The following is a 22561-nucleotide window of genomic DNA, read 5'->3' as shown; positions in this document are numbered from 1 at the left end:
TATCCTTTGCCCACTTTTTGATGGAGTCGTTTGATTTTTTCTTGTAAATTTGTTTAAGTTCTTTGTAGATTCTGGATATTATTAGCCCTTTGTCGGATGGGTAGATTGTAAAAATTTTCTCCCATTCTGTAGGTTGCCTGTTCACTCTGATGGTAGTTTATTTTGCTGTGCAGGAGTTCTTTAGTTTAATTAGATCCCATTTATCAATTTTCGCTTTTGTTGTCATTGCTTTTGGTGTTTTAGTCATGAAGTCCTTGCCCATGCCTATGGAGTAGTCATTCTTTTACACCTTTATGTTCCTAATAAACTTGCTTTTGCTTAAAAAAAAACAGAAAATTCTAGATAACTTTTGAATTGAAGAGGGAATTGAAATTACAAATGATCTAGAAGACAAAATTAAAACACATTGTACCTTTGTTATTAAAGAAGACAGATAAAACCAGAATTTTAGTTTCATCTTAAGAAATTAGAAAAACCGTAACAAAGCAACTTAAAATACAGAGAGCTGAAATTAATAAAATGGAACTCTCTCCAAATGTGGAAGTTAAATGAGAAGATTTCTTTAAAAAATCAATAAAAATAAGAATAATTTCCTTGCAAGCAAGTCTGATTAATGTTGGGGGTGAGACAAAGAGGATGAGAGAATGAGAGCAAGAGAGAGAGAGAGAGAGAGAGAGAGAGACTGAGAATATATCTTAGATTATGAAACAAATGTGAAGGCACAACTACTGGCCCATAAGAAATCATAATTTAAGTTACTAAAATTGACTAAAAAAGTTGAAAACTTGACTAGAGCAATTAATTACCATGAAAGAAGTTGAAAAAGGTATGAGGACCAGATGAATTTACTGTTGAATTCTGTCTAATTCTTAGAGACCAGATAATTCCAATATTATATAAATGATACCAGATCAAAGGAAAAGAGGGAGGTATTCTCACTTTATTTTGCAAACTCAGTATAATTTTAGCATTAAAAATTGATAACGATATAGTATAAATAGAGAAAACTATAGGTGAATTTTACTTATGTATGCAAAAATTCTAAAAAAATTATTAATAAATGTAATTAAAAACAGCAATTAAAAACAACTAATAACTATGACCAACTAGGGTTTAGTCAAAGTGTGCAAGCATAATAAAATATAAGGAATTATATTTTATTCCTGGGCATGGTGGCTCATACTTGTAATCCCAGTACTTTGGGAGGTTGAGGCAGGAGGATCACTTGAGACCAGGAGTTTGAGACCAGCCCGGGCAACATAGAAAGACCCCACATCTAAAAAAACATTAAAAATTACCAAAAAAGAATGAGAAAAATCTATCAACATAATTCATCACATCAATGAAGAGAAAATTATCATATCAATGTTGAAACATCTTTTGATAGAATTAGCAGCCCATTCTAGATTTTGGTGAAGTATAATTCATTTAGAATGTCTGGCATATACTATGATTGGTTAACCATAACCCATTTCCAAGCTCTTTTTCCCTTGACTGCTTTAATTATTGAGGTAAAGTATGTTCAGTAACTGCTTTCTTAAAGTGAGAGTTTGCCATGTGACTCATGCTCTCTGAAATATGCTGAGGTTTTCCAATAAAACTTTTGCTAATCTGATAAAAAGAGATCAGTAGTTGGTGCCATCCCTTTCTCTCTTCTTTTCGCCTTGAATGTGACTGTGATGCCTGGAGCTGGTACAGTCATTCTGCAGCCATGAGGCAACAAGCATGAGCGATAGGCCAACCTACTCACAAATATATTTCTGTCTTTGCTGAGCTGCTACATCAACACCAATAGTTGTCAATTTCTAAATTTCTTGTCTAAATTACAATCAGGTTTCCTATTACATTCAGCCAAACACACTCCTGACTTAATCAGAAAGAAGCAACTTAAAACCAAATACTAAAACCCATAACAGTTACCAAAAACCGATAGCAAATATTATTCTAAGTAATAAAATACAGACACTATTTCAATTCAAATCAAGCAAGAGATACTCCAAGATGCTTTCTTCTGCCATTCTTGTTCAACAATTTTCTTGAAGGCTCTAGGGAATAAAATAAGATCAATTGGAAACACACACACACACGCGCACACACACACCCCAGACACACCAAAGCAAAAGAAGACAAAACTAGTAAAACCCTACCATAATGCCATAAATGAATTTTCTAAAATTCAACTGTAAAGAATGTGGAGTTGTATTTTTGTGAGTTAATAAAATGATATCAGTTGTGCAGCTAGCTGGGAATTCTGGAGTTGGGGTGTATTGTCTAAATCAACTCTGGGACTACTGATAGAACATGCCTGCTCTAGTTCAAATATCAGTTGATTGGACTCTTCAGGACATTGGCAGTAAATCTGGGAATTTCCCACTTCTTTGTTTCCTGTTTGTTGGGGAGATTGGTCTAAGAAAATAATGGGGTTGTAGAAATTCATCATCTGCCTCCCCTATACATGTTTCCCACCCCTGCCCCCAGATAAAAAGTTATCTTGTTCTCATTTGAACTCAATTGCTGATTGTTTTTAGAGTGGAATTTGCATTGTCATAGAACGCATTTTTTTAATCAATATAAGCAACGAGAAAAAGATAAAACCCTTTTTTGCTTACTATGTGATGGTTTTCTCAGAAAATTAAAGAATCTTTGGTAAAAATCTACTAGAATTAATGCAGAATTTGCTAAAGTGTTCAGATACCAGCTAAATATAGAAAAGCAAGATCTTTCACTATTTCATCAATACTGAAGTAAAGGTTAAAAATTTCATTAGCTGTAATTGTAAAAACTGTAACATACCTATGAAAAAACTTAACAGAATGTACAGCACCTGTAAGAAAATAAACCATTACTTGAACAAATGAAAAATAATACTATATTCATGGATGGGAAGACATGATATCATAAAAATATTATTTCCCCCAATTAATATAAATTTAAAGTAATTTCAGTTAGCGCTCTGCATTAGGATTCTCCAGAGGGTAGGCAGTATATATATCTACACATGTGTATATATACATTTTATATATATATATATATATGAGTTTATTGGAGAGAATTGGCTCAAACGATTACAAGGCAAAGTCCCATAATAGGCCATCTGTAAGCTGGGAAGACAGAAGCTGGTAGTAGCTCAGTCCAAGTCTGAAAGCCTCAAACCAGGGAAACCAAAAGTGCAGCCTTCAGTCTGTGGCCAAAGGCCCAAGAGCTCCTGCCATGCCACTGGTGCAAGTCCCAGAATGCAAAGGCCAAAAAACCTGAATTCTAAATGTCCAAGGGCAGGAGGAGTGGGAGGAAGCATCCAGCATGGGAGAAAGAAGGCAGCCCGAAGGCTCAACAAGCCAGCTTATCCCACCCTCTTCTGCCTGCTTTTGTTCTAGCCAGGGTGACAGCCAATTGCATGGTGCCCAGCCACCTTGAGGGTTGGTCTTCCTTTCCCAATCCACTGACTCAAATATCAGCCTCCTCTGACAACACCCTCATAGACACACCCAAAAACAGTACTTTACCAGACATCTAGACATCCTTCAGTCCAAACAAATTGACATCTAATATTAACCATCAAAACCCCAACAGTGTTGCATTTATTTGTTTGCTGGTTTGAATTCAGTAATGTGATGTTAAAGATTATTTGAAAGGGTAACTTTATCTGAGATTGTTAAAAAATATTAAAAACAATTGTGAGGTCGGGCGCGGTGGCTCAAGCCTGTAATCCCAGCACTTTGGGAGGCCGAGACGGGCGGATCACGAGGTCAGGAGATCGAGACCATCCTGGCTAACCCAGTGAAACCCCGTCTCTACTAAAAAATATACAAAAAACTAGCCGGGCGAGGTGGCGGGTGCCTGTAGTCCCAGCTACTCGGGAGGCTGAGGCAGGAGAATGGTGTGAACCCAGGAGGCGGAGCTTGTAGTGAGCTGAGATCCGGCCACTGCACTCCAGCCTGGGCGACAGAGCGAGACTCCGTCTCAAAAAAAAAAAAAAAAAACAATTGCGAGAGAGTCTTTCCATTAGCATATTTCAGAATGTATTCTAAAGTCACTGTAATAAAACCAACCTGATATAAGCAGGATAAAAAGGAATATGGAGCAAAGTAGAGAATTAGAAATGGATTCAACTCAGTAGGAAGAGCTTGATTTATTTAATCGAAGATGTTGGCTCAACTGGTTCTCCATCTCGAGGAAAAATCAAATTAGTTCCTAATTTATATCATAGTCTAGAATGAAATTCAAATGGATAAAAAAGTTAATACAAAAAGAGAACAATAAAAATTACAAAAGAAATTTGGAAAGCTGAAAATACTACCCAGGATTTGAGGAAAATTTTCTTATTTAAGGTGGAAATCCCAGAATTTATAAAAAGAAAGCTTAACTATACAATATAGAAAAAGTAGAAAAAGTACAGATTACAAATGCATTTGACAGGTGTATTAGGCTGTTTTTGCAATGCTATACAGAAATACTCAAGACTGGGAAATTTATAAAGAAAAAAGGTTTAATTGGTTCATCATTCTGTAAGTTGTAGGATCATGGCACCAACATTTGGTTGGCTTCTGGTGAGGGCCTTGGGAAGCTTACAGTCATGGTGGAAAGCAAAGTGGGAGCAGACATATCACATGGCAAGAGCAGGAGCAAGAGAGAGAGGTTGGAGAGGTCCCAGACTTTTAAACAACTGGATTGCACATGAACCAGCTGAGTGAGAACTCACTTATCACTAGGGGGATGGGGCTAAACCATTCACGAGGGATCTGCCCCCATGATCCATTCACTTCCCACCAGGCTCCACCTCCACGATTGGGAGTTGTGTTTCAACATGAGATTGGAAGGGGCAAACATTCAAACCATACCATTCTGCTCCTGGTTCCCCAAATCTCGTGTTCCTCTCACATTTCAAAATACAATCATGCCTTCACAATAGTTCTCTAAAGTCTTAACTTGTTGCAGTAATAACTTTGTTACTACTGAGTTGAGTCTCAACTCAATAACTTTACTGACTAAAGTCCCAAGTCCCAATTCTCATCTGGAGATGAGTTCCTTCCTCCTATGAGCCTGTGAGATCAAAAACAAGTTATTTACTCCCAAGATACAATGATGGTACAGGCATTGGGTATATATTCCCATTCCAAAAAGGAGAAATTGGCCAAAAGAAAGGGGCTACAGACCTCACACAAGTCTGAAACCCAGTAGGGCAGTCATTAAATCTTAAAGTTCCAAAATAATCTCCTTTGACTTCATGTTCTGCATCCAGGGCATGATGGTTCAAGGGGTGGGCTCCCAAGGTCTTGGGTGGCTCTGCTCCTGTGACTTTGCAGGGTTCAGCCCCCATGACTTCTCTCATGGGTTGGAGTTGTGTGTCTGCAGCTTTTCCAGGTTAAGGATGTGACCTGTCAGTGGATCTACTATTCTGGGATCTGGAGGGCAGCAGCCTCCTCCACACAGCTGCACTAAGCAGTCCTCTGGTGGAGACAGTGTGGGGCCTCCAATCTCACATTTTCCCTCTGCACTGCCCTCACATTTTCCCTCTGTTCCTGTGTCAGGCTTCTGCCTGGGCCCCAGTCTTTCTCATACATCCTCTGAAATCTAGGTGGAGGATGCCAAGCCTCCTTCACTCTTACATTCAATGCACCTGCAGGCTTAATACCATGTGGAAGCTACCAAGGCTTATGGTGGCTTGTGCTCTCCAAAGTGGGGGCCTGAGCAGTATCTGGGGCCCTTTGGGCCAAGGCTGAAGCCGCAGCAGCTGGGATATGGGGAGCAGTGTCCTGAGACTGCAGTGGGGCCCTAGCTGTGGCCCACAACTAGGGCCTTCTAGGCCTCTGGACCTGTGATGGGAGGATCTGCCTCAGAGATTTCTGAAATGGATTTGAAGCCTTTTCCCCTTTGTCTTTGAGAGTAGCACTTGGCTCCCTTTTAGTCATACTAATCTCTCTAGCAAGTGATTGCTCCACAGCCAGCTTGTATTTCTCTCCTGAAAATGCCTTTTCCTTTTCTACCAAATGGCCAACTTGTGAATTTTCCAATTTTTTTAATGCTCTGCTTCCCTTTTAAATTTAAGTTCCAACTTTAAGTCATTTGTGTGCTCCCATATCTAATTGTAGGCTGTTTGAAGCAGACGGCCACTTGAATGCTTTGCTGTTTAGAAGTTTCTTCCAACAGATACCCTGTCTTCACTCTTAAGTTCTAACTTCCGCAGATCCCTAGGGCATAAACACAGTGCAGCCAAGTTCTTTGCTAAGGCATAACACAAATGACCTTCACTCCAGTTCCCAGTAACTTCCTTATTTCCATCAGAGACTTCCTTAGCCTGACCTTCACTGTTCATATTTCTATGAGCATTTTGGTTACAACCATTTAACCCGTCTCTAAGAAGTTCCAAACATTTCCTCATCTTCCTGTCTTCTTCTGAGCCCTCCAAACTCATCCAACCTCTACCCATTACCCAGTTCCAAAGCTGCTTCCACATTTTCAAGTATTCATATAACAATGCTCCACTCCTTGGTATCAATTTTCTGTATTAGGCTGTTTCTATGTTGCTATAAGGAAATACTTGAGACTGGGTAACTTACAAAGAAAAGAGATTTAATTGTCTTACCATTCTACAGCTGCATAGGAGGCATGGGACCAACATCTGCTTGGCTTCTGCTGAGGGCCTCAGGAAGCTTATAATCATGGTGGAAGGCGAAGTGGAAGCAGGTACACCACATGGTTAGAGTGAAAGCAAGAGGACAGAGGGTGAGGGGAGATGTCTCAGACCTCTAAACAACCAGATCTCATGTGAACTGAGTGAGAACTCACTTATCACCAAAGAAATGATGCTAAACCATGCATGAGGGATCCATCCCCGTGATTCTATCACCTCACACCAGGCCCCACCTCCAATAATGGGAATTACATTTCAACATGAGATTTGAAGGGGACAAACTTGTAAACTACATCAATAGACAATGTGTTAAAATCTCTATATACAATGATCTCTTACAAGTTTGACAAAAACATAAAAGGAAACATAAAAAAAGCCCCAAATGGGCAAAAAGATATGAGTAAGTACTACGGAACAGCAGATACTAGGGGCCAGAAACATAGAAAAATGTGGTCAGGTTTACTAATAGGGAAATGATTTGCTACTGCTTTAGATCCTGCATTAATATGACTTTAGATATGACCTTAGACCGACAAAAAGGAAAAACAATGGTAACACCTATTACTGACAGGTATGTAGGAAAATCTAAATTGCTACTAAAAATATGAATTGTTATTGCCATTTTGAAAAGTGTTTTTTATCTATCACAATTCATTATGATAAAAATACATTTACCTTTCAAACCAGCCTTCTTCAAAATGCAATCTCATAGGAATGTACTTTATAGAAATAAAAGGTTTAAGTCAAGGATGCTTATTAATGCATTGTTTATCATGCAAAAATTGGGAAACAAAATGAATGCACATCAGTAAAGGAATGGTTGAATTGTATCAGTGTATCAGTCAGGATTTAATGCAGGAAACAGAAAGTACTCCATGTGTTTTCTGTAGAAAGAGACATAATACAAGGAATTATAGAGTTACTCAATCATTGGAAGGGCCGTGACTCCTAAAACATCACAGAACTGACCCACTGAGGAGGTCACTACTGAGCATGTATGATATCATATCTAGGTAAAATGGTGGTGTGTGTGTGATTTTATGAACATGGAGGAAAGTATGGAGTGCTTTATACTAGGTAGTAGACACACGTTATCTCTGTGTGTATGTGTGTTGGGGCTGAAATGAGGGAGGAGAGCAAGGAGGAAGAGGCAAGCAGACAGGCAAAAAATGCTGTCCTAAACTCAAGCATATATATGATCCCATTTATGTAAAATTATATTATTGTGCACATATATGACTATGATTGGAGAAATTAGAATAAAAGCTAGGATTAGATCTACATCCAGTGATGATAGCTACATTCACTGACCTGGAGGGTGGAATAGTCTGTTATACTAATAGCCTCCAATGAAGCCATATGCTTGTACAGTCTCCTCTTCCTCTGGCCCTGGGCCTGGCCATGTGACTTGCTCTGGCCAATGGGACAAACATGTTGCAAGCAGAAGCTTCTATCTGTGCACTGGGCACATTCCTCTTGGAATGCTAGCACCATGTGAAGACATCTGCTGGACACGTATTGCCAAGCTGATAGCACCAACTACCAACATGTGAGTGAAGTCATTTGGACTATTCAGCTGCTAAATGACTGTCTTCACATGAATGACCCCAGGGGAGAACAGCAGAAGAACTGTCCAGCTAAGCCTTGCTCCAATTGCTAACCTTCAGAATCATAAGGAAATAAATGACTGCTCTTTTAAGCTGGAGGTTAGCAAACTTTTCCTTCAAAGACCAGAGAATACATATTTTAGGCTTGTGGGCCATATGGTCATTATCACAACTGCTTACCTCTGTGTTGTGGGGCAAAGCCAGCCATAGACAATTAAAAAAATGAGTGGTGTGTCTGTGCTCCAATAAAACTTTCATTTACGAAGACAGATGGCTGGTTCACAGCCTGTAGTTTGGCAACCCCCTATTAAATTAGTCAGTTATGCAGCAATCACTGACTGATAAAGAGAAATGTCCATCACATGGTCAAGTGGAGAAAGTCAAGTTGCAGAATGATGTATAGAGTGTGATTTTATATTGTCAAAAAACCCTAAAAATAACCCAGAAAACCTCTTGTATATGTGCATGTCTGCATGGATACATATGCATAAGTGAGGATAAAGTTCCAGAAGAATATATGCCAGCCTCTTGACTCTGGATGCAAAGTAGTGGAGAACTGGGTGTAGGCATGGTGGAGGTACACTGAAATGAATAGTTTTATGTTGTTTCGTGTTTTACAATGAGCATAGTAATTCTGAACTTTGAAAAAAGTTAAATATAGAAAAATATACGTAAGTGCCTTGAAATTTATATTTGGTGTGGTTGAAAATCACATAAAGCTAATGATGCTGTCCACGGAAGGCATAAAAAGTGTTCTCTAGCTCCATCTTCCATCATCACTAGAGGATGCAAGGCCTTTGCTGTGGGGCAGGAGTGGGTGGCTGGTGGTGACAGGAAAGATGTACCTGCTGAGGATGAGTGGTAATTTTCTGTTTGAGTCGCTTTTCCTAGGCTTGGATTTTCTAAAGGTAGAACAGAGGTCTGAAAGTCATGGTCATTGCTTAATAGCCTGGTCATCGAATAATTCGTGAGGGCCCTCCATCTTGCTTCCTCTGACTAGGTCTTTTTGGGTTGAGTCTCTGCTCTTGGCCAACTGCTGCCTTGCCACAAGAATAGCTCACTGAAACAGCAGGGCCTTCTGGCAAACTCTTGCCATCATTATCGTGGGCTGTGGGAGCCTGTGTTATAATTCGTGAAAACGTGTCCTCACTGGAATGTGAAATTTCTTCTTTTCTCTGCAGAAAACCTCTCTTGATTGATCATTTCAGTTGTTGAGAAGGAAATCATTTATAAGAAGAATCATTGAATAGCATAGCAAGTTTTTAGAAAGCGCTTAATAGCCTCTGGCAGAAATTCCCTATTGAGTCAGTGAGTGTGGGCAAAGAATGTGAGATGAGCCCTACACAGTGGAATTTTACAGTGAATGCTTTGGACCTCTGACACTTAGCCATCCCCTCACAGAAAGGCCAGTTGAGTCAATCAGGAAGAATTGCTCTTAGGCTCAGATGACTGACAATTTAAACTTATTTGGAAACTAGGACTAATACACATGGGTGGAGAAATTTTTTGAAGGGAGCTGTTTAAGAAAAACTATTTGAACTAATAGTACTTCACTTAAACACTTATATTAGGCATATGTATGCATATGTATCTCATATACACACATGTGTGCATGTATGTATCATATACATCTCTCTCTCTCATGCACATACTCCTTATCCTGCAAAATGTTTTAGCAGTTTGATATCTATTATTACATTTAAAGAAACATATAGATGTTTTTTGGAGACAGGGTCTCACTTTACTGCCCAGGCTGTAGAACACTGGCATAATCATGGCTCACTGCAGCCTTGACCTCCTGGGCTCAAGCAATCCTCCTACCTCAGCCTCTCAAATAGCTAAGACCACAGTCAGGCATCACAATGCCTGGCTAATTTATTTATTTTAAATTTTTTTGTAGAGATGAGGTCTCCCATGTTGTCCAGGCTAGAACAGACTTACTGATAATGATTTAAGTCAATGTTTGGTTTAGTCTTAATTTACCTGTACAAGAAAATAATTTCATCAATTGATGATATCATGCTGATGTGACAATAAATTTTGAATAAGTTAATTTAGCTTGACAGTGAACCTGATTCCTATAGACTTCTTGGTGGCAGGGCAAGAAGGAACAGAGCAGGCATGTGCAACTAAGGTGCTAGTTTTTCAAATGCCAGCATGGCCCACAGTGGTGGGGAAGGAGGGCATAAACCACCCTTTTTTGTCCTCTGTGAACCAAAGGTAAGACTCAGTAATAAAATACACAAAGGGAGTTAGAACTACCAAACCCAGGCATACTTTAAGGACATGGAACAGAATCCCTTTGAGAATGTATTTATTTTTTGTGTTTATTTTTAAAGAAAAAAAAAAAGATAATACCACCATAACCAAATAGGATTTGACACAGTAAGACTAAATTGCAAGAATTAGTTTGAGAAAAGGTCTCCCATCACGTGACAAAGGTTTGGAATAAATGGCCTTGAGGACCCTCCCAGGCCAATTTCCTTGATTGTATATTTACATGACAACTAGGGCACAGAGTATCTGGTGTTGAGCAAGCACCACAATCCCTTGGGCAGGATGGCTTCAGTATTGCATCTCAGCTGAGCTTCATCTAGGCTGGTTTATAGGTTAAAAAAATTACTAGTTGGATGCAATGTTCACTATTCGGGTGATAGGTACACTAGAAGCCCTAATCTCACAATTATGCAATTATCTATGTAACAAATCTGCATATGTACTCCCTGTGTTAGTCTGTTCTCACACTGCTATGAAGAACTATCTGAGATTGGGTAATTTATAAAGAAAAGAGATTTAATGGACTCACAGTTCCACTGGCTGTACAGAAATCAAGGCTGAGGAGGCCTCAGGAAACTTACAGTCGTAGCGGAAGCGAGCACATCTTCACATGGCGACAGGAGAGAGACAGCACGTGTGAAGCGGGAAGTGCTACATACTTTTAACCATCAGATACCGTGAAAACTCATTATCAAGAGGACAGCAAGGGGGAAATCCACCCCCAGGATCCAATCACCTTCCACCAGGTCCCTCCCTCAACATTGGGAATTACAATTCAACATGGGATTTTGGTGGGGACACAGAGCCAAACCATACCACCTTCTGAGTCTAAAATTTTTAAAAAATACAGAAAAGAGAGACTGGTTTGTGCACGCTCTTGATAATTCAAGAACTTCAGTTCTGGAAATTTGGAGACAGAGGGACTCTAGAATTTAACTTGTCCTAGCTGCTAAGGAGTGCAACCTCTTTCTCAATGCTTTGCTAGGATGAATGACAAAAAGAGTGGCTAAAGTTGGGAGAAACACAGTGCATTAGTTCATTTTCACACTGCTATAAAGATGTTACCCAAGACTGGGTAATTTATAAACAAAAGAGGTTCAGTTGACTCACAGTTCTGCATGGCCGAAGAGGCCTCAGGAAACTTACAATCATGGCAGAAAGCGAAGGGGAAGTAAGGCACATCTTACATGGAGGCAGGAGAGAGAGAGCGAGCTCAGGAGAAACTGCCACTTTGAAATCATCAGATTTCATGAGAACTTGCTCAATATCATGAGAACAGCATGGGGGAAACCACCCGCGTGATCCAATCACCTCTCACTAGGTCACCCCCTTGACATGTAGGGATTACAATTCCAGGTGAGATTCCATTTGAGACAAGAAGATGGGTTTTTGAGGGCATTGGTGTGTCCTTTGTCTGTCATGCCCCTTTGCCAGCATTTGATGGGGAAGGGCCTGACAGAGAACAGAAAGGAGATTTTAATGGGCACATGAGGCTTCTGATTGCCCATCTCTCCAACCTAGATGTGACTGTCTGCCTTGATATTGTTGGCTTCAGCGAGGCAGTTCTGTGAGGGGAGGCCTTTGCTCACATGCGGGAGCAACACAGTGTGTAAGTTAAGCACGTGGAGTCTGGAATCAGACTCTTACCAGCTGCATGACTTTGGGCAAATAACATACCATGTTTCAGTTTGTTCACCTATTCAGATGAACATAATGACATGCTTATAGGGTACTTGTGATGATTAAGCTATGTCTCCATATGAAAATACACTATTATAGGCATATAATCCAAGTACTAGGCACAAAAAAACATAATTTAAGTACTTAATAAATCATTCCATACATTTATTGTTTCTCACAAAACATTTATTGATATCCTCCTGGGCAGATAGAGTCAGATCAACACTAACTCCTATGCCAAAGGGTTCATAGACCCTGATCTCGGTTTTTTTCTTGGAATATCTGGGAGGGCATTCATTGGAGGTGTGCTCCCAATTTAAGTGATTTGCTGAACTGAAATAAGCCTGATTATGTGGAAGAAGGAGGTGGCAGTCCATGAGGACAGGCTAGGGAACAGCAGCAACTAAAAGCAGTATTTTGTTAGCTGAATGCTGTGCTTGAGGGGCCTTCAACCAAGCTCTGTTAGTGAGACTTATATTCCCTGCACAAAGGTCCTGCTTGTCTATAACATTTATTCCATTATTATCCAATCATAGAGCCTGATGACAGTCCTTCATTATCCACTTGAGAGGACTTTTTGGCTCTAACAGCATAGCAGAGAACAGGAACCAGCTGCTGATTGGGAAGGGCAGACACATAATCACTCAGCTTGTATTAATGCAGCGCAGGGAAAGTGACAAGTCTGCAGTTCATGTTCTTACAAAGATGATGAGCTGTCTCAAACCAGCAATTTGGCTAAAAAAGAGTCTGTAAGACTCCAAGTAAATTTGTCATTTTATGTTCCCCTCCTCTTTCCTAAGTGTTAATGCAAGTTTGCAGTTGAATTTCAGATATTCTGAAATCTCATTTCCTGGCATTCATTGATGCTACACTAGAAGCAGGATGCTAAATTGCTAAGGACAGTATATTTTTCTTTTGCGCCCAAATTAATCTTAGAACAACATATATGTATACATATACTTTTTCTATTATTCTTTTTGCTGTGACTTTATAGTCTTCTGACCCATAAGCTATCTCATTTCATTTAGTTCTTGAAATTTTTGGTGAATCATTGTTACAATACCAACATTAGTCTATGGGTGCCCAGATTTTTTTTTTTTTAATTATACTTTAAGTTCTGGGGTACATGTGCAGACTGTGCAGGCTTGTCACATAGGTATACATGTGCCATGGTGGTTTGCTGCACCCATCAACCCGTCATCTGCATTAGGTATTTCTCATAATGCTATCTCTCCCCTAGTCCCCCATCCTCTGACAGGCCCCAGTGTGTGATGTTCCCCTTCCTGTGCCCATATGATCTCATTGTTCAACTCTCACTCATGAGTGAGAACATACGGTGTTTGGTTTTCTGTTCTTGTAATAGTTTGCTGAGAATGATGGTTTGCAGCCTCATCCACATCCCTGCAAAGGAAATGAACTCATTCTTTTTTATGGCTGCATAGTATTCCATGGTGTATATGTGCCATATTTTCTTTATCTAGTCTATCATTGATGGATATTTGGGTTGGTTCCAAGCCTTTGCTATTGTGAACAGTGCCACAATAAACATATGTGTGCATGTGTATAGTAGAATGATTTGTAATCCTTTAAGTATATACCCAGTAATGGGATGGCTGGGTCAAATGGTATTTCTAGTTCTAGATCCTTGAAATATTGCCACACTGTCTTCCACAATGGTTGAATGAATTTCCACTCCCATCAACAGTGTAAAAGCGTTCCTATTTCTCCACATCCTCTCCAGCATCTGTTGTTTCCTGACTTTTTAATGAGTGCCCAGATTTTTAACATAACAGGCAAAATGTCCTTTCCTTTCCTTTATTTTCCTTTCTTTTCCTTTCCTTTCCTTTCCTTTTTCCTTTCCTTTCCTTTTCTTTCCTTCTTTTTCTTTTCCTTTTCTTTCCTTTTTTTCCTTTCCTTTTTTTTTTTTTTTGACAAAGTCTTGCTCTGTCTCCCAGGCTGGAGTGCAGTGGCATGATCTTGGCTCAATGCAACCTCCACCTCCCAGCTTCAAGTGATTCTCCTGCCTCAGCCTCTCAAGTAGACTATAAGTGCACACCACCATGCCTGGCTAAGTTTTGTATTTTTAATAGAGACAGAATTTTGCCATGTTGGCCAGGCTGGTTCATACCCCTGGTCTCAAGTGATCTGCTCACCTCGGCCTCCCAAAGTGCTGGGATTACAGGCATGAACCACTGCACCTGGCCAAAATGTACCTTCTCTGGAGTCAAGTGAATGACATCTGATTTTACAATTTGTCCTGGCATTCTTGAGGTTCTGAAAAGACTTGGAAAAAAATATTCCAAACAGAGGGGCTGGAGAAGGAATAAAAAGATATGATGCTTTTGAAATATAAAATTCTATCAGTTGCAAAGAGAAATATTTCAGACTGGGAACAAATCAGAGCTGTCCAAGGTGGGAATTTGCCAGCTGAAAATGATGTTGTGGCAGCTCAGACAAGAGAAAGCAGAGGAGTCACCGTTGGGAGGCAGAGTGGCAAAGTTATGGACATAAACCCGGGCATTTCCTTGAGATAATTCAGGCTTCCAGAGGTGGCCCAAAAGGGTTATGAAAAGACTTGACAGCTTGATGAATGTGGACATCATTTTTTTTTAACAATGTAAAGAATGGAATCCTATACAAGAATATTCTAACTAGGAAAAGGATTATCTTTGTGTAGACTAGCTGTACCGATCTGGGCCTTATGCCACCTGCTGCCGGCTGTCCCTACAATATGCCAGTTTATACTGATGTACTGGTGGGTGCATCAAATATTCCTTTAATGGCAATAGTGATGGTGTGTTGTTTTCAGCCTTTTTTGAGCTTTTTTTTGCATTTTAAGCACTCTTTTTGTGTTGGGGCTTTGGACATTTATTGGAACTAGTGGCAAGTATGTTCCTTAGCTGAAGCAAGACTGCTATGCACAAGCCCTCTGGCTGCTCCAATCACCTCTGCAGAGCTGTGGCAGGCACGGAGAACAAGAAACTATTTCTTGAAAAGCCTACAGCAGTTCCTTGCTGCTGTCAATAATGGTAATTATAGTTACAGACCACTGTCCCCTGAGGAGTTCAAAGCATTTTATAGTTGCTGTCCCATTGATCCTCATAACACGAATGTAACAGAGAGAAGGAGTAAGCATTGTCATCATTTTATAGATGGGGGGCCGAGATGACTTTCAGTTCATGTGGGGCATATTACGTGTAGAGGTTGTATGACTTCTGATGTGCTGTGTTAATTACCCCGTTAAAGCACATTGCCTCCAGAGCAGCCTTTCTCAATAAGGATCTCAACACAGGGGTATCCCAGAGACTTTGGCTGCTCCAAAATGCAGTCATTTAAAGATAATTTAGTTCTTTTTCTTTTATTTGTATTTTCACCAAAAAAAGCTGTAGAGACAGTTACTTCACTTGAGTGTAACACTGGGCTTTGAGATTACTGGCAGCCAAGGATAAAAGGCAAACATGATGACTTCTCTATCTGATAAAATGAAATATGCTATGAGACAGGGGGATTTTAGGTGTGTGAGATCAAGTGGACAAGTTAGCGCAAGAATAAAGATTAATTTTGTATCTTTCTGTTTTTTGTTTTGTTCTGAGATGGAGTCTCGCTCTGTCGCCCAGGCTGGAGTGCAGTGGGTATGATCTCGGCTCACTGCATCCTCTGCCTCCTGGGTTCAAGCGATTCTCCTGTCTCAGCCTCCCAAGAAGCTGGGACTACAGGCGCCTGCCACTATACCCAGCTTATTTTTAGAAGAGACGGGGTTTCACCATGTTGACCAGGTTGGTCTTGAACTACTGGTTTCAAGTGACCTGCCCGCCTCGGCCTCCCAAAGTGCTGGGATTACAGGCATATGCCACCACGCCTGGGCTAATTTTGTATCTTTTTGAAGCAATCTAAGGCCAATCACAAAGAGTGGCTGCTCACTCCCTTGCCTGATGTGGCCTATTTAAGCCCTTGTCTGCCAGCCAGGAGGACTTGAAGGAGAAAGAGAAAGCCTCCTGGAGCAACCTCTCCATGGATGAAAAAGTTGAGTTGTGTTGCGTTCAGTTCAACAGGAGCTTTGCTGGGATAAACACGGGCATGAAAATGTGGAAGACGGTTGTGGGCACTGCCATGTTCTTTGGCTTCACAGCTCTTGTTCTGATCTGGGAGAAACACCGTGTGTGGTCTCATCCCACACAGCTTTGATGAAGAGTGTGGGCACGCAGACCAAGAGGATGCTAGACCTGAAGTCAGTCCCATCCAGGGCTTCTCTGCCAACTGGTACTACAACAAGAACCAGTGGAAGAAGCAGGAGTCTGCTGTTTGTGCATCTGAACCTTGCCTCGTTCTGTCACTGCCAAGCAACTCAGCATATTTGCCAGAAACTCGTTATGTCAAATAGTGCCAATGCTAATAAATGAGCAGTTTCCATGAAAAAAAAAAGTGGAAGGTGAAATGTGGTTAAAATTGGCATCAAGGGCATCCTTAAAAGGAACAATGGGAATAAAAAGCTTTAAGTGCCACTTAGTTTCTTCAGGTGGAAAGTGGTATCGGGAACATTTTTCCCAGATGTCAGCCTCCATCTTTGTAATATTAGATGATGAAGTAGATTCTTCTTACATCAGCCATCTCAGTCTTCTCCCTGACTTGCAGTATCGCCTGGATGTCTAGAATTCTCAACTGACCTTTGAGAGCAGTTATCTCAACATGTACCCCAGGGGCAAGCTCAGATCGCCAAGTGAATACTAAATTCCAGAGAGGGTCCTATGCTCACTGTTGCCTACAGGCTTCCTGTAAATCAAGAGCCCTTTCAACGAGTGTTTGACAGCTGAACGATTCCATCTTTCTTACTTGTACTCTTTACTCTCAGCTGTTTGAGAATAACCCTTCTGAGGGTTACATTTTAGAGGCTTAGTGTCTTCAGTTCTAGAAAATAAATGAGGATGTCACTAACTACCCTAAACTTAAGCATTGTCAAAAATAAAATGTTGGTATTCCAAAAGTGGTCAGAGACCTTGAGTATTCTTTCCAACACTATCTTTGTGTGTGTCTTAGTCCTTTTTGTCTTGCTGTAACAGAATACCACAGACTGAGTAATTTATAAAGAAAAAAATTTATTTCTCACAATTCTGGAGACTATGAAGTCCAACCTCAAGGTGATGTTCTCTGGTGAGGGCCTTCTTGCTGCATCATCCCACGGTGGTAGGCAGAAGGACAAGAGAACATGACAGAAGGAAGGGGGTCAAACTCATCTGTTTATTAGGAACCCACTTCTGTGATAACTAATGTACTCCTCAGATAACTAACCCTGGGTACTCGTGAGATAACAGCATTAATCTATTCACGAGCTAACCACCTTAAGGTGCCACCTCTTAACCCTGTTGCATTGAAGATTAAGTTTTCAACATCCAACACATGAACTCTGGGGGATACATTCAAACAGCAATAAGCAATGCTCACTTCGGCTCAATCTTTCCCAAATATATTTTCATCCACGGTATTTGTGTGTCTAAGAAATGTTGACAGCTGGAAATGAGGCAGAAAAGGAAAATATTCACAAATGTTGCTTTAGATAATAGTGCCTCTCAAGCCACTTGCTGCCTTTTTAACCAGCGGTAAAATAAAACTTGATTTTATTAGCTATTGGTATTTCTTTTCTGACTCATAAAGAACTATGAAATGAAAACTAAGTTTTAAAAGCATTGCAGTTAATTGCTGCTGAGTTAAGTCCCTCTCTTTCTCGATCTCTCTCTCTATGTGTGTGTTTTAACACCTTCACATAATTTAGAAAATCAATCAGGGAGATGAGGAATACAAATATGGGTCTAAATTACTCTTGGCTAATTACAGAACACTGTAGTAGACTGACTAGCACAGAGCACTGCAGAGGGGGTTGAGGCTGGTGTTGGACTGCTGGACAGCTGAAGAGACACGGCACAACAAAGTGTCCCATGGTGGGGGTGAAGGGGCAGAGGAAAGGGCTATGTTCTGATAAAGCCCTCTTTCATTAGTTAAAATCAGTCCTAGCATAATATTTCCTTTAAAGACTGATCCTGTCAAATTGTGGGGAAGGCAGTAGTTTCAGTGATTGGAGGTGATATTTATGCTTTTCATCAATAAATAGGCTACTGGGTCTGTGAGGCCTAGCTACAAGTCCAATTCTTAACAATATCATAAAATATATAAACTGGTCTTGAGTCCCCCTGCTTCCTCTGTACTCTTTTTCTCCTAGTTGTTTCCTTTTACCATTTACTAGGCTCTCAATTGTCTCTACTCAACAGGACATGCCTTGCTATCAGTCACACTTTGGGTGTGAATTTAAGCCTATATATTTTCTCCCAAAGGGCAAAAATTAGTCCTTGGGGGCAAAAAAATCTTTCTATTTTTATGTATAAATTACAAATATACACAGAATGCACAAACTGAAACACAGTATCTTTATATCTGTGGTATTAAAATTTTATAGGTGGGGACAATTAGGAAAACAAATCTAAAAAGGCCACTGGGGGGTGGCACAATAATGAAAATCAGGTTAGGAAACATTTCCTCAGACTGAAAGGCTTTGGCCCAAGTCTAAGTAAGTGGCCATTTCTCAGATGGTCAAGTCTTTGGCAAAACTCCTTGGCAATCTCTCTTTTGGGGGTAAGGAGGTTGAAGAAATTAACTGGGTACCAGTGGCCTTTCTCAGTCACCCATAAGTTGGGAGTGGGGTTAAAATTAGGATTCATAGTGCAGTAAGTCACTCCAGCCCAGGGAATGAAAGTTTTCAGAATCACCAAAAAAGCATTAGGAGGAAGAAGAAGGAAGAGAAGGAAGAGGAGGAAGAGGAAGTGGAGGAAGAAGAGAAAGAAGGGAGAGAGGAGGAGTAGGCAAGGGAGCTGCTTGCTGACATTTGGTTTCCTGAGAGGATCATTTATTCCGTTTTTGGCTTTCCTTGGTTGAACATATTTGAGTGATGATGCCTTGCGATAAACTGGCGTGCTGCCATGGGAGTTGAATTGCGGGAGGTAAATGCTTGTGGTATGTGGTTTCCCTTCACAGAAGTGCAATTCCCTCCTTCCCACTGACTCTCAAATCCAGCTCTGTGATCCTTCGGAGAACAAGACAAAGCTTTTCTCCCCTGGCTTTGGCATTTTCTGTCTTCCTGGCTCCTTTATTTGTTCTCAGTCTTTGCCTTTGACTGAACAAGATTTTGGTGCTTGATCTTGCATCTTACATCAACCAGGGACATAGGCACAGTCAGTGAGTTTTGATAAGTCTTGCAGATAAATAACCAGCTCTTGAATCACCATCAGGGCACCCAAGCAACACAGCATTCTTACATGGATTAAATTAGCACCAAACTTTAAGAAATGAAGAAAGAAGTACACAGGAGGTTGCCAACCTATCACTCTAATTCCTTACCTAAATTGCTAAAACAATCAATAGCAAAGACAGTCTGGAAGCCCACTTGGGAAACTAAGGTGATAAATGTGTTGTAGTCCCATATTGGAGGGGATGGGGCTGGAAAATGGAAGCTCTTCTCAAGGGGGTCATTGGGGGGCTGCCATGGTAACCTCGGCATTGAACTCCTTGTATCTCTTGCCGGTAGGTCTGGAATGTATTGGGCTAATTGGTTGGAACAAGCAAAGGGAAGGGTTCACAGGAGGGTTGTCTGAGGTTCTTCTACAGTGGGTCACATGTTCTGAAATCTATATGTGTTCAGGCCACATAAATTTTTCACTGATAGCAATAGTGTGTGGAGAGAGAGTCCCTGGTGGGCAAATGTGTATCAGGCTTGATTCAAACATGAATCAGATACATCCAAAGCCTTATTTCTATCTCCATTTTGGTCACTCATTATTTATAGTGCCCTGAGTTTATGGCATGTTTTTAGCAGTATTGGACATTAAGGGTTCAGGTTTGCATGATTAATTGCATTGAATTTGGTTTATACTAACTAATCAATCCATGCCGGCTGGCATGACACCTGGCAGTGGTCAATTACACAAGGATAATGGAGGACAGATGGTCGGACCCTGTAGCCTATGCATTCATGTAGATCAAACAATTTAGAAAGAACTTTTCTTTTTCCTCAGAATCTTAGTAAGCTGCCCCTTAGAGACAGGTGGGTTATAATTTGTCATCCTTGGATTTTGTATTGAATGCCTAAGGTTGAGTGTGACAGTGATTGAGAGCTAGGGGTTCCTTGGAGCACACTGTCCAGAAAAGGAAGCTGTGAAGTGGTGTGAACATCACTGCATTGAAGCCAGAAACCCTGGTTTCAAACCTCAGTGCTAATGAATTCTATGTGAACATTAGACACGTAGAATGTGTCTCATGCACATTCACTTGCATTAGTCACTTGCATCTTTTTGACCCTAGTTTTCTCCTCTGGTAAATGGAGATAATTCTTCCTTTCTTAAAGATGAGATTTTGTGTTTGTATGTGAAAGATCTTGGCATATTGTAGGCAGTCAATAGATGCGTAGCTTGACTTTTAAGGAGGCACATGCCAAGTTTTTTCAGGGAAGCAGTTACACAGATTCTCAGGAAGCATGCGATGCTGAAAGACTCACAGGAAAGGAGGGCCATGTCTATTTTCCTGAATTGACTTAAGGAGTCTCCCTGTTGAATGAAATATCCTATTCTGTTCCTTGTCTTGCTAACGATCCTGCAGATGGTCCTGAAGAAGCGTGTATCATTTTTATCCACATTGCTTTGGCCAGAACTCAGTCTCATGGCCTCCGCCTAGCTCAAGGTGGGTGGGAGAGGCAGTCCGCCCCTGACTGGGCAGTCACTTCCCAGCAACATCTTCACATTATGGTGGGGTGCGAACATGCATCCCTGCTAATCAATAAACTGTCACTGACACAGTGCTAAATGCAGAAGATCCTGGCACACAGAGGAGAAGGGTCATGGGATCCTAGGAATTAAGGGGAGAAGATACTTGTTTATCTATCAAAAAAATTTTTCTTGTTACAATAAGAAAACAGAACTGTCTGTCTCTAGCACCTGACCTCTTAGCCACTCTTGTAAATGAGTGCTTTAAAGTCACCTGCCTGAGAGTAGTTAAAACACCACTTGTCAACCATTTGATTTCTTATTCCTTGTAAGTAGCATTTCAGTGCATTTAGGGACATAATCTACTGGATACGGTGGGACACACCAGTACAGAAAGGGATTTTGAATCTGATAGGATTTGAAAGGTAGGTATATTTTTTTTTTCATCTGTCATGTGGGAAATTGATAGAAGGAGACATTTCAGGGTCTTGGCTCAAGCTTACATGGCAGATTAATAACCTGTCAGGGAACAGGACTCAGGAGTCCGGCAATCCCAGCCACGGCTTGTGGGACCCATATACTACATGGGTAAACCTACACTTTGCAACTCCTGCACTTAAATGCAGTGTTTTTGTTACTCTGGCCATGTAAGGAAATAAATATCTTCTGCTTTAGTTCCCCTGCCCCGCAACCTCCTGCCCAAACTTCTTTTCAGGTTGGGTGCATTAACCATACAACTACTTTTGTGGAAAACAACTTGCCATTTAACTGTGCTGTGTGATTGGAAATTATGACACATCTTCTCCATTTAATTCCCTAGGAAAATGAGCAGTTGCTAGACCTGGCACCTTGTAGCAGCAGGCAAAGGCAAGGTCTGGATTAGGTACAGACCTCCTGTTTCGCCTTCCTGGGGTCCAGTGTTCACAGTGTTTTGTATTCCTGGGCATGATACTTTTCTTCATGTCCTCCCTTTTCAGAGTTGAGTTAAAATGGAATTTTCCTTAATGATGGTAGGTGAAAGCAGTTTTCACAGAATCAATTTCAATTTTAAGAGCACCTTGAGGATTACCAGGAGTTTGTAAGTTTTATTGTATTGAATTGTATTGGATTAATAGGCATTTCTGAAGCCAAGTTTCTAGAGTTCAGACTGTCAATTTTTTTTCCCTTTTGGCCTCACTTGAATGATCATAATGGAGAGAATGATCTTTAAGTGAAACTTCTGAATGGCATGCCTTGTCAATGAACGGTCTCTGTGGAAATACAGTCTCCTTTAGCCATTGCAGCCTGATATCATTTCAAGTTGAGAGGCTGGCTTCCTGTGAAGCATTTTCAAGGAATCAGGTGTTTCTTTTGGAGTTACTTGTATTTTCTTCTCAGGGGGTAAAAGGACAATAATGAGTTCAAGTGTATAAAATGTATCCTTAAGTTCAGCTGTCCTAGGGGTTAGTACTTGAGGATAGAAAGTAACACAATGTTTTCTTTGATAAGTGCCACCCCAGAGAGGACACTAGTACCAAATGCAGTTGCTTTATAGAAGATTCTTTATTTTCTTTTTCTTTCTTTCTTTCTTTCTTTCTTTCTTTCTTTCTTTCTTTCTTTCTTTCTTTCTTTCTTTCTTTCTTTCT

Source organism: Colobus angolensis, unplaced genomic scaffold, assembly GCF_000951035.1.
Source record: "Colobus angolensis palliatus isolate OR3802 unplaced genomic scaffold, Cang.pa_1.0 Scaffold101, whole genome shotgun sequence".
In the NCBI taxonomy this organism is placed as follows: Eukaryota; Metazoa; Chordata; class Mammalia; order Primates; family Cercopithecidae; genus Colobus; species Colobus angolensis.
The sequence above is the reverse complement of the archived record's forward strand: the minus strand, read 5'-3'. Positions refer to the sequence as shown.